Source organism: Gavia stellata, chromosome Z, assembly GCF_030936135.1.
Source record: "Gavia stellata isolate bGavSte3 chromosome Z, bGavSte3.hap2, whole genome shotgun sequence".
NCBI classification, from domain to species: Eukaryota; Metazoa; Chordata; class Aves; order Gaviiformes; family Gaviidae; genus Gavia; species Gavia stellata.
In genome coordinates, this window is record NC_082637.1 from 6,370,898 (window position 1) to 6,384,947 (window position 14,050).

At 38.9% G+C, this 14,050-nt stretch overlaps 1 protein-coding gene across 1 annotated transcript in view; it reads left to right on the top strand.

Annotated features, from left to right (window-relative positions):
* Positions 1–14,050, top strand: part of RIT2 (Ras like without CAAX 2) — a 180,207-nt gene that overhangs the window by 54,794 nt on the left and 111,363 nt on the right. The window lies entirely within an intron of this gene.

Sequence of the window (14,050 nt, forward strand, 5' to 3'; positions counted from 1 at the left end):
GGTCGTACCATAATTACGGCTTTCTGAAATGCTTTGTACAAAATCTCTTTCAACTACAGATTTGTGGCTTCATGCTCTATAACTATTAATGGCTGTGCAATTATAATTACAGAAACCAAAAATCTTACAAGACAGAAAGCAATCTTTCAAAATACTAAAATAATGTAAAAACTCCAGTTTGGAGTGTGTTTTTAGAAGTTTTGTTATTTCAGTACTCTTTTCCACTTTTAAACACTTAGTTGACCTTCTCTAGAAAAATCAAGTGCTTATTGAATTTAATATCCTGGCGCTCTGCTCTGGGACCACATGCTCTGCTAACTACATTGGGTTTACGTGCATTGTAACCTTAAGTAATGATAAACATTCACATGTATCGGCAATACACTGAAAGTCATCATCTTTAGATGCTGACCATTGCATGACTATATGGCTGGAGTACAATGGGACAGTCTGAGTTGGAAGCGACATCTGGGATGAATTCTGGTTGACTGAACTGAATTTCTATTTCTAAACCAGTTAATTCAAAATGGTTGTGGCAAAAATTATGTCTCATTAAAACATTTCAAAGGTTTTTCCCCTTTCTAAGTTGGGCACAGATTTGGAAGATATTTACAGAGTATAAAACCGAGTAATTTAATGCCTTGAACAGCCCCAGATTCCTGTTGTATTGGGTATCATCTATTCACATCCTGCTGGGCACCGGTGGACAGCAAGTTAAGCATGAGCCAGCAATGTGCCCTTACAGCAAAGAAGGCTCATGGTATCCTGGGCTGCATTAGGAGGAGTGTTGACAGCAGGTTGAGGGAGGTGATCCTTCCCCTCTACTCAGTACTGTTGAGGCCACACCTGGAGTACCATGTCTGGTTCTGGGCTTCCCAGTACAGGAAAACATTGGCATAGGTTGTCCAGAGAGATTGTGGAGTCTCCATCCTTGGAGATACTCAAAACTGTACAGACATAGTCCTGGGCAGCCTGCTCTATAAAATTACTGCATTGCTAAGTAAAGCATCTAATGGTAGTATTTCTTTTAATTTGATATTTCTATAGTATTCCACATTTCCTGGATATTAACTACTGGTAAACTGTGGTATTTTAATGATGAAAAAAAAAAAAAAAAGATGTATAAACTCTTCAAACCATCAGTAATTTTAGAACCATTAAAAATATCAAAAAATAAAAAATGAGATGTGTCAACTCTAAAGAAGGCAAAACTACTGTGGAATTGCTACATATTCATTTGTTGCACTCAAGAAAAAATATAATCATTAGATCTAATTGGAAAAGAGGAGCATTAGTAGTTACTGACACCATTAAGTTATGTATGTACACCCATCTTTATTATTAACCACCTGCCATCTGTATTTATCCATATATTGTGTCTTGTCATAATCTTAACTTATTGGTCTCTAGACACTACTACGATATGAATAATAGATAATCACAAAGAGAAGGAAAGCTTATGATGCATTATAAGTACATACTGCAGGAATGCCTAGAGGATCTAATCAGGATGAAGGTCTCCTTGAGTAACAGACAGCTTCTACTTGGTAAAACCAACACTCTAAATAGGAGAAGAGAGAGGGAGATAGACAACAGAGAAATAAAATATTGAATTCAAACTCAGACAGCTGGCTAGAGGCAGAACTGGAAGTCTGACTCCGAGTTTTATCTGTTCAGCTCTTCTGTCTCTCAGAACATGCTGAGGATATCCTGAGAAAGGCTTATTTCTATACATGCTCTAAAACATGTACTAACAGCAGAATATAATCCTGGGCTAAGTATATATGTTTCCTCTTGAGTAAATATGTGGTATGACCCCTCAAAACTGGACATAAAACCAAAAAACAAATAGAAGGAATCATTTGTTATCTGACCTGTAATAACAAACAAATACTTCTAAAAATCTCAGTACACTGAAAAAGTTAATACTGTTGAGATTTCTTTTACTACTTCTGAGCCCCTGGTCTCAAATCACAGAATTCATCTCACGGGTTTTTTTGTACATCCACCGATAGGCCTATTTTAACTATTTTCCATCAGTCTAAAAAAGTATTAAGTGATCCAGAATGAGCACATCCAGGACCAAGACTATGCTGATGCCAGGACTTGCTAGAGGAGAGGTTATTCCTCGATGGTCACAAGGAGCTAGCCACAAACAGCTGTTTTGTGTCACGGCGAAGTTACACGTTGGGGCAGAACAGTGATCTGTCTAGTCAGAGGAAAGAAAAAACCAGGCCAAATAGGAAATGTACCTTCACTGCGGCAGAGAGGCAAAGCAGAAAATTGAACATAGCTTTTCAGCTGTGTCTGAGATCACTGATCTCTCTGGATATCTATATATTGCCTTTCTTTTGTGTCATACGTTTTAGGCTCCTCAGACATTTGTATCCTGTTTATGGCACTCATGAGCTGCCCTGAACTTCTCTGGGCATACTGATCTCAGATTTTAGTGTACTTCTTTGGAAATAATGTATTCTGCCTACCTGTGGCTTTATTTGTCTTCAGGCATTGAAAGGAACAACATTTTCTGTAGGTGTCACTGACAGGGTGATACTCTGGAAGTAACAAAAATTTTTCTGTGATGTGTTTGAATGATAATCTGTGGTTTTTCAGTATTAGCCAACCTGCTGAGTTTACTATTCTCCAGCTGAGCTTTAAGATAAGGTCTGTTGTTTCTTTTGCTTTACATGGACATAAGAATCTAATAAATACTTACGTATTTTTTCTAATTTTCTTGCACTGGCAACTTCATTCTCTATGTTTTCTATGGTGTGAAATTGTGGCAGTAGTGACCATGATACTTCACTGTGCAAATTTAGCCATGATTTAAGTAGGTAGCACTGACAGAATTGATACTGTACTTCCTTGTGTTTGATGGGGCTTTTTCTAAGAGCTGTCCTAATAGAAATAGGGGAGTGGGGGAGTGTAAAATGGAGGGGCCTTTGTAAATAATATAATTGTCTTTTAAATCCCAGAAGTCTGTCACTTTCAGTTTTACGGGAAAGACTTCAACGACTCTACTAAACGTTTGTGATAACTTTGTCCATTTTAACTTCTCATTGTTCACCTTAAGCATTGACATGGGAATGGAATAATAATTTCAGGTGTTTTTCATTTCTGTAGATTCTTGTGAAATATATTTGCATCTAGGTAAAGAAGACAGGGGACAATAAACCTTTCCCAAAGCACATGAGCATAGGACTGTTATAATCTGGTTGATATTCTAGTAGAAAAGGAGAACCAAACCGCATTCAGGCCACACAAAGGATCCACAAAACCATCTTGTATGATCAAGATGATCTTGTATGATCTTGTATGATCAAGGTGTTCAAGGAACGTGTGGACGAGGCATTGTGGGACATGGTTTAATGGGCATTGTGGTGTTAGTTGATGGTTGGACTTGATGATCTTACAGGTCTTTTCCAACCTTAGTGATTTTGTGATTCTGTGATTCTGAGATCAGTTGGGAACGCATGAAAAACTTGAAACAAGGAATCTACAATAGTTTTTGCTTTGACTTAAGAATAAATGACTGCCAATGCGTTTTCATATTTTATTTCATAAAAGCCCAAATCTTTTCAATTCTAAAAAATGTTCTGAAGTCTGATTCTTTTGGTATAAAGAACATATTTAATGTCCTGACCTATTCCTTGCTCCATAGAAGCATACCCACTGGCAATTGACTTTTGAAGATTTTTAGAAGATTTTTTTTGTCCTCATTTTATTTTTATTTTATACTTCATCTGTACACTGATAAGACAGTGAGCTTTAAAGGGGTCTAAAGATGAGAATATATTTCTCTTTTGTCTAGTCCAATATAAAGCAATGGTGAAAATTGCTTACTGTTACTGACCAGAGAATACAGAGGAGTCCTTTCACTTTAATATGTTGCCAAATGTTTTTCCCCTTCCCACCTCTGCTTCCCTCCAAAAACACAGTTAGGAATTTATCCTAAACATTGTGCAGTAATAATCATGTCGCTTTAAGAATCCAGAGGCATTATTTTTCCCTTTTTTGTGACAGTCCCTAGGAACATGTTTGTTCCCTATCATTCCTTTTCATTGTGGTTCAAGATTATGTTACTAATGTGTTAGAGTTTTCTCTTTCTACAGTGACTCCTATCTCTAGCAATATTGTAGAAATATACAATTCGAATATAATGGTGCTTTTTACTTTCAACTATTTTTCTGTTATCCACTGATATTTTTTAAATATTATGGGGGACCTTGTTTATCACAGAAAGCTGCTACTACCATGCAGAATTTTTGTTAAAAGGATATTTCAGTTGCTACATTGTATGATATATGTACTCACAGGTTTGAATGTCAAATACATACATATATCTCAAATGTGTTAATTTTGATCCTAAAAGAGCTATGCAAATAGATTTAGAATTATTTACATTTTTTCCCTTCTGTGTTTATCGTTTATAGAAGGAGTACCCACACTTCTGAAGAATTTACTGGCTGTTGTGATGGATAGTCCAAGTCTTTTTTAAAGGCTAGTATGGATTTATTTGAGGGAAGGGGCTGCTTTTTGTCGTGTTGTTTTTTTTTTATTGTAAGTAAGTGGTGCATTTCTGTTCCAATAAGAATTTATACAGCGGAGTCTTCTGTATAGTGTAGATCAGACATACGGTGTCAAAATCAGTGATCAGAATAGATGGTCCTTTCTGATGTATGAAACTGTCTTTTATTTTAGCTGGTTGTCTTAGTTTGGAAAAGCTGATAAGATCTTGAGAAGCTCAGACTGCAGCCATTATATACAGTTATAAATAAATGTGTGTACACATAAATACAGAAATAGACGTGTCAGTATTTGTTTAAAATATAGAGTAAACATTAATTATAAAGTTAAATGCTACCTGAAATGATAGTTTTAATGCTGTCACTTTGAGTTTAATGCCACTTCAAGATAAAGCAGGAATAATGACTGTATTTTAGGCTTGCTACAAACATTGCCGTTCAGAATTTTAAGACAGAAACATATTATTTTTGTAAGTAAATGGGGAGGGGAAGGAGGAAATTCTTTTAGTATTAGTCTGTATGCGGGCAAAATTTCAGAGGTTAGCACTTCATGCAAATGAAATTATTTCAGTGCACATTTAATATTTAATTGTAGTCAACAATGGGAACAATTTCCAAGTGGCAGTAGATGTGATCATTTTCTGGAACAAATGGGTAAGAGCAATTTACACTCTGTACAGTCTTTGGCAATATCACAGAGAGTTAATGCAAGTAAAGTGGCAGGAAAGGAAGCATGACATAGTGCAGCAAACTGGACAGCCTCCAAGATGCTCATTAGGCATGTGACTAATCTTAAAATGAATACATAATGCAAACGAGATGTGAAAGCAGCTTCCTGTTTTGGTGAGATATCACTGTATGAGATTGTGTCAAATGAGCAGTTGAGGGCATTAAGGCTGTGTCAATGTCACACTTTAATTGAAATGGGTGTGGGATGGGAGGCACTTTAGCATTAAGCACATGAATTTCCATGAGGTTTCCTAATGAAGTAATGCATTCACCAATGCATCGAATAAAACACATTTAAACTCATCTTTAATAAGATGGTGGAAATGCGTGGGTGAATTGGAGCAAAAAGATAAAATGTGACTGAAAATATTCTAAGGTTACATAATGCGTACCAAAAAATGTCTGTGTGATAAAGAATATTATATCTGTTTTCAAGGTACAAAAATGAAAAAGGATAAAGCAAGGGAAATGCGAACTCATTAGTAATGACAGAGTGAAAGAAGACAAAGATGAGACACATCTACTAGATCAGGAGAGGGACATCTTGCCGCTAAAGTACTATTCAAATTCATTGTTAGGGTACAAAAGGTTTCTAGATCATTTCTACTATTATCCAAGACGTATATATGAGAATTTCATTCTCATTCTCATTTTTCCACAGGAGGTAAAATATTCGGATTGGACTGAACGAGCCACAAATGGATTTGAGCTCCAAAATTATTCTTTTTCAAAAAATTAATATGATTGATAGCTAAATAGTCACCACTGCCTTTCATTCATCATTCTCCATACATTTAGTAGCCTTGTCTGAGACTGGATAAACAAACCATACAAAATGATCTGAAATCAGTACAATTTGTGTCCAAAGACTGTCTCCAAGGGTATTCAGACTGATTGTGTAAATATAGCTAAATTGCCTATGTTTGTGTTCCATATTCATCATCATTTAAAATGAGAAATGGAGAATATATAAGAATACTGGTGTATTCGTTTGAACCATAATCTTAAACTTGTGTTTTATTATCAATTTTCATTCCTCTATCTGTTGGTATTATGTGCATCATACGTCACATTAAGAGGTTAATAGTCACTTTTGATATAAAGCATTTTGACTTACGTACACGAAGAAGAGCAAACAGAAGTTATGCCTGCTATGTTAGGCCTAGGCCTTACATTCAGACACCTAAATTAAAATGTCTACACATGAGCTGTGTATCTAGGTTCTGGTTTTGTGGGATTCAGGGAGATTTAGGAGTGGAGATTTAGGTCTTTGCTCACTCCCCTTACTAGAGGCTTCAAGAGCTGTTTGAGTGTCCTACAGTGTCCTGCTTGGGTTCAGGTTCCTGATCCAGAATGCTGTGGGTCTCCCACAAGTCTTGTGTCATCATCATAGCTTGTCCAGAGAAGGGTGACAAAGCTGGTGAGGGGTCTGGAGCACAAGTCTAATGAGGGGCAGTTGAAAGAACTGGGGTTGTTTAGTCTGGAGAAGAGGAGGCTGAGGGGAGACCTTATCGTTCTCTACGACTATCTGAAAGGAGGTTGTAGAGAGGTGGGTGCTGGTCTCTTCTCCCAAGGGACAAGTGATAGGACAAGAGGAAATGGCCTCAAGTTGCGTCAGGGGAGGTTTAGATTGGATATTAGGAAAAACTTCTTCATCGAAAGGGTTGTCAGACATTGGAACAGGCTGCCCAGGGAGGTGGTTTAGTCACCATCCCTGGAGTTTTTGAAAGACGTGTGGATGAGGCGCTTAGGGACATGCTTTAGTGGTGGACGTAGCAGTGTTAGGTTTACGGTTGGACTTGATGATCTTAAAGGTCTTTTCCAACCTAAACGATTCTATGATTTTATGATTCTATGATCATCTGTCCCCCTGTGGATGAGACACAGGACCTATGGGGTGCCAGAGCCCTTCTAGTCCGGTAAAGGAAAGCCAGACAAGATTCCTGAAAGCATATCAAATAGCAAGAGTCATGTGTGGGCAACTGAATAGAGTCTATACTTCCATTAAGTGTAAGGGGATTTTAGATACCTACCTTGCATTTAGGCACGTATTTTGTAGCTGTCTAAATGTTGGTGCCTGAATCTGAATTGCAGCGCCTTCCCTGACAGCTTGTTAGAACAAGGGCCTTCACAGATCATGACAATATCTCTCAGAGTGTCTGGACAGGTGTCCTGCAGTGAAGGGAGAAAAAAGTAGAGTGGGATTTGCCATGCAGAATCCTTTTTAAGGTGGCAAAAGAAAGGAGAACATTGGCATGTGTCGGGCAGTGTAGGTGCTCCCACTGTAAGTTTAAAAAAATCCCATTAATAGAAAAGGAGGGAGTAGTATTAAGAAATTAAGAATGCAAAAACTGCCTAAGCTGCTCAGTTGTTTTAGATTTCAATGAGGCAATAAAATGCCTTTTGCTTAGTGTTGTTATTATATCCTGCCATGAAGGGAAATTGAAATTATTTGAAGCCATGGAGAACGGAGACTGGAAAATCGTAGCAGATCTTTCTCTCTATGATTAAAACAATTTGATTAACAAAAAAATCCCATTTCTCTTGGGAAGAATTATTTGTAAAGTTGGTAGTTTCCCTCTAAAGAGCAGATTAATGATAGTTGGAACATCTCAACATTTCAGTCTGAGCTATATCCTCTAACTTAGATGGATTCTCAGCTCAAGATGAGCTTTGATTCTTTACCCGTTCCTCTGCTGAGAACTTCAGTGTTTTCCTCATTAATGAAAGTCTGGTCCCACTCTAAATATGCAGTGTTACTCAGATACATGATCTCTAGTTCTGCTCTTAAACTTTCTTTCTTGGGACTTGGAGACTTGGGACTTGAAGAGTCGGGCAAAGAGGAACCTGATGAAATTCAACAAAGGCAAGTGTAGGGTACTGCACCTGGGGAGGAATAACCCCATGCATCAGCACAGGTTAGCGGCTGAGCTGCTGGAGAGCAGCTCTGTGGAAAGGGACCTGGGAGTCCCGGGGGACAACAGGATGGCCATGAGCCAGCAATGTGCCCTTGGGGCCGAGAAGGCCAACGGCATCCTGGGGTGTGGCTAGCAGGGCGAGGGAGGTTATTCTCCCCCTCTACTCTGCCCTGGTGAGGCCACATCTGGAGTGCTGTGTCCAGTTCTGGGCTCCCCGGTTCAAGAAGGACAGGGAGCTGCTGGAGAGGGTACAGCAAAGGGCTACGAAGGTGATTAGAGGACTGGAAGATCTTTCTTATGAGGAAAGGCTGAGGGACTTGGGTCTTGTTAGTCTGGAGAAGAGAAGACTGAGGGGGGATCTTATTAATGCTTATAAATACCGAAGGGGTGGGTGCCAGGAGGACGGGGCCAGTCTTTTTTCAGTGGTGCCCAGTGACAGGACAAGAGTTAACGGGCACAAACTTGATCACAGGAAGTTCCATCTAAACCTGAGAAGGAACATCTTTCCTTTGAGGGTGGCAGAGCACTGGAACAGGCTGCCCAGAGAGGTTGTGGAGTCGCCTGGACGCATTCCTGTGCAGTCTGCTCTAGGTGACCCTGCTCTGGCGGGGGGGTTGGACTAGATGATCTCCAGAGGTCCCTTCCAACCCCTGTCATTCTGTGATTCTGTGACTTTGCTTTGATAAACCAATTATTCAGTCCTAAATGGTTTGCAGACTTCATGTAAGAAATAACCAAAGCAATCAATTACATTTCCCTGTCCATACTCAAGATGAATCAAATCTAAAATCCTGGGCACTCATTTAATGTCTGCTACTGCTTTTTCACATTCATATTTTCTTACAAATGCAACTCATCATGCAATTATTTGAGGGCTGTTTACACCAGGTGACAGCTCACTGTCACTTAACATTTTCGGGCACTCGTTAAACAGTGCTTAATCTAGTAATTTTCTTTTGCTAACATCTCTGATATAAGCAATAGCAGACAAGCAAATGCAGTCTATGTCTTCCTAGGGGTAGGTGTCCCAGAGAGCTGTTCCTACAGTTGTCATTTTCTCCCTATCGTTTCAGTGAACACCTGCTCGAAGGTTGGAGGATAATCAGAACACCTTGATGAGCATTTAGGCTTGCAGTTTAGTCTTGGAAATGCAGTTTTCTGTCTGTGTCCATCACTCTTGACCTTAGAAAACATAACACAGCAGTTATGCTAGCAGATTCACTTCAGTCACAGTGGTACCAGACAGCAGCTACAGTTATGAGTCTCTGCAGCACACAGTGAGGTCTCAGGGAAGGAAATAGCGTATAGAGGAGACCCAGTGTAGCACTATCTAATTTCTTTACTCTAAATCACAAACAAGGAATGATGTATGAATTATCACCTGCTAGGAACAGACTTTGGAGGCTCTGCAATAGATTGTAGTTTTGTGAGATGGGATGGGCCAAATCTAACAACTCATTTGTGGGGAAAAGGATGAAGTCCCACTCTTCACCTCTGCCCTTTTCCCAGCCTTATAGGGTCTCTGGCATTCATTAGACAATTTTGCAGGCTGATTCAACAGTAGTCCAGAAGAAAACAGTAGTGGGATCGCGCCTGTGAATAGTCACTGCAGCGTAGCCTGGGCAACACAGAGAGACGCGGGGTTTTTTTTTTTTTATCAGGACAAGAGGAAATGGCCTCAAGTTGCGCAAGGGGAGATTCAGACTGGATATTAGGAAAAATTTCTTTACTGAGGGAGCAGTGAGACACTGGAACAGGCTGCCCAGGGAAGTGGTGGAGTCACCCTCACTGGAGGTATTCAAGGAACGTGTGGACGTGGCATTGTGGGACGTGGCTTAATGGGCATGGGGGTCTGGGGTTTTTTTTGGGTGGGGGGTTTTTTTTGGTTGATGGTTGGACTTGATGATCTTACAGGTCTTTTCCAACCTTTGTGATTCTGTGAAAACTAAACCACCCCAACACAGAATAGTTGTCCACCAGGTTAGTGAGTTTAATCACTTTAGGAAAAACAATTCAGCAAGCTCAAAAAATGGCAAAAGGGATAGTGTAGAACCACCTATGGGGAAATAGGAGTATAAGTGAGGACGAAAGAGGAGAAAAGAGATCCTTTTATTTCTGGGACAGGCCAGATGTGAAAACTGAGTCAACCATCTCATGCAGAGTCACTCTCAGACACCAGCCCATGGGTCAAAATTCCTTCCTAAGTTGATCTCTGTTCTCAAAGACAATAGGGATAATTACTTGTGCCAAAAATGTAGATGGATTCAACAACCATTTAAGTAAACTATTGGAGGAAAAAAACCCATCAAGGGCTGTTAAAAACAAGGATTCTGCTTCCAGCTTAGAAAGGCTCTTGAGGTGCAAATAACTGGAAGCTGAGAGAATATGCCAAGCAAAAATCATTGTGGGATTCCCTGGGCTATTGGTCATTCTCCAAAAGATGAAAATGGATTAGATGGACTGTTGATCTTCTATGGCTCGACTTTTTATATTCCCATTTGGAGCATTTACCTAATCTGAATGACCTTAATTGGTAGTCTGGCCAGTGATCTGACTTCCCTTTCTCCTTTGTTTCAGAAAGCAAGCAAACAGATGAACAACTCTATTTCCCAAACATCTCTGCCCAACATCTACCTACCATGGCTGGAACAGGAGAGAAAAGTGTTTCTCCTGTTTGTTGCCATGAGAGACCTATGCTACCTGTTTATACACAAAAAAGCACCAATACCCCTTAACTGTTAATGGTTCATACTTATTATTTTCTATCCTCCATTAACTCTCCTTGTGTTAAAAGTAGAAGAATATTCCTGCCTTGGCCACCTTCTCTTCCCCACTGAATGAAGTGTCAATGGAGGATCAAAGCATGGTATATAACCCTTCTATTCCTCCTAGAAACCTCTGAGTTTAATTGTATATCTGCTAAACATAGACAGAAGAAAAATAACCAAAAACTGTATGGAAGTGTGACCTTGTGGTTGCTATTCTTAAACACTGATTAGCCAGATTAAAATTTAGGAAGGAAAAAAGCGCCTTTTCTTATAACTGTAACAATATCAAAACATTTTTGTGGTATATTTTTAAATAATAGTAGCATTAGTAATAATTATAATAATGAAAATTTTTTATTAGAATTCTTTCATAATGATATCTACCATATTCGGAATCTAGAAAGCGTCAGCCAAGAATAGAAACCATTGTTAAAATATTTTCGTCTGTTCTACACAAAATAGGCTATTTTTTTTCGTATCAGCTTCGTACAGGCAGAAGATCTCTATCTCAGCAACTGGTGGTTTTGATCTGACTCAATCCAACAATCCTCACCTCCCCCTGCTTTGATTCACCAAGTCTCTAACTGATCCATCTAATAAACTGAAGTGGCAAAAGGACTTGAAGAGTGCTTCTTATCACAGAAGAGCTTATTCTCAGAGCTGAGCTCTTCAGGCTTCCCTTCAGGTCTACAGTGATACTCCAAACACTGACCTATCAGAAAATTGGGACAACAACGCCTTCTTAAGTTCTTGGCTACTATAGGGTTCTTAGTAGCGTTTCATATACACACTTTCATTGGATTGAGCCACTCTAATAATCCATGGAATTCAGCTCTTAGTCTATAGATCCTGACTGGGTTTAAGCGTGAGAAAAGCGTCCAGCTGACTGGTGACATTAAGGCAGGAGAGTTTATATGTTTATCCAGAACTATAAACCACAATGAAGTCACATATGGGTTGTGGTTTCTAATTCATAAGATAAATGTACTGAAGTCCTAGAGCATGATTCATCTCACCTTAACATCTGCATCTCAGGTTAGTCAGATGACTAATGCTCTCAAATGTGCAATACTATAAAAAAAGCGTAGGTTCTTAGGGCTAAAGCAGGGTGGAATGTCATGTTATGTGGCAACTGAGGAGGTTCAAAGGTCCTGGGAATGAGATGATTGAAGTTGGAGGGAACACCTCAGTCATTCTGTCGCTTTAGCAGAGTGGTTCTGTTGTAGGTATCACAACCCACATACAGTGATGATAATTATGATTAGGATCATGGACTTAGAAGGAGCAGAAGTGAGACTTGCAACCCATAAATAGGGTGACCAGTGGAAAACTTGCTTACCTATTCCCTGTATATCATGATTTGTAAAAATATTCCTTAAATGATTCTTGAAATTGGAAGAGACACTCATGCTATGGTTTCCTAGAGGTGGATGATATATCATGCTCAATTCAAAATTCTTCATCAGAGGACAAATGTCTCCATTAACCTTTCTTTCATGGAAGCCGGCAGCCATCTACACCTTACTAAATCCAAGGCACCATCCATGCTAATAGCCACACAGATATAGTCAGCTTGTTAATTACTCCCCCTGAAATGACAAAAAGTGAATTCATAGCTGTCAGATCCTCCCACTCAGTAACACAATGCTGGACTTGAAAGAGTAGTGAAATTGCTACCTGCTATTCTTGTTCCCCAAGATAAGGGTACTTGGACTCCTGTTAATTATCATGTTTTGATTAAACAGGAGTACTTTGTTCACTTTGTTCATGTACATCTTTGAAGTAAATGACATTTTTCTGGAAGCAGAGAAAGTAATGATATGCCTGTATTAAATATTAGTAGCATTATCTATATTGCAAGTGGTTTCTAACAGGAAAGCAAAGGTTTGCCTGACTTATCTTTAGCCCTGATTTGCAAAAATGCTAACATTTGTAAGAAATCATATTTTTCTCTTCAAGAGCTGATTCTGAGAAAAATATTTGTCACTTGAATATTCACGTGGGTGGGACACTTTATAAGCAAAATTTAGCCTGTTTGAAGGGCTGTAGTACAAGGTCTGAAGAAGAGCTGAGTGAGTTTTCTGGGCAGCAAGTCCTTTATCATTGTTTATATAAATTTATCACATCTGTGCATACTTGCAGATTAAAATCATAAATGGTGGCTTTGTTGATAACAGCACTTACATCATGAATGATAGTTACTGCACTGGGCCAAATTATTCAGATAGACTGTCAGTCTTTTATCCAAAGCTCTGCTGTATCTCAGCCTCTCTGTAGAAGCCCAACATTTACCATTCTACATCCAGGGGGATCCTACATTTCACAATATGTTGTAACGTGAGAATGTAATCAGCTTCTCCATCCATACATCAATGGGAAAGAAGGAAGAGGGGCACATTGTTTTCTAGACTTCATCTTGGTTATAAGAATTGTAGTTAGAACTTGATGAGGACTCTTAATGGTTCTGTTTTTCATGGGCTTTTGTGAACATGCATTTTGCTTTTATTAATAATTACATTTTAAGGGGAAAATGCATCTCTGCAACTAGAAAATAGAATGTTACAAATAGTAAAAAAATAATATATAATGTAGTAGTGTAAAAGTAGCCTATGTTTCTATAGCAGAAGACATTTGTATTGAATTTTTTTGTGTTTATTTTCAATCTGCTCCTAGCCCTGAATTTTTTCAGGACTAGGTAAGTAGTTTTACACATTGCACATGGTCCACATAGGAATTCATTTATGATACCCTCTTCTTGCACATTCAGATAGGCTCAGTCTTAGATGTCTCTCTGCATTTGTATATGTAGGTACCAATGCACTAACACATAAAACCACATGTATATGCGTATATGTCTAATCTCTGTGACGGAGAGATCTCCTTATAATGAAGCACCTCATGGGAATGGATAAATATCAGTACTTGGTGTAGAAGGATCTGTTGACTTGTTGCATCAGAATATTGAGTCAGAACTGAACTAAAACAACTATGAGGCATCCAAGTCCACAGTGTGAAAAAGTTCACAATAAGGAGGGCAGGTAGTACTGGAGGTGTTTCCTTCAGTCAGTGTTGTTATAAATGGTGGATGGCTTTGATTGATTTCTGTGCA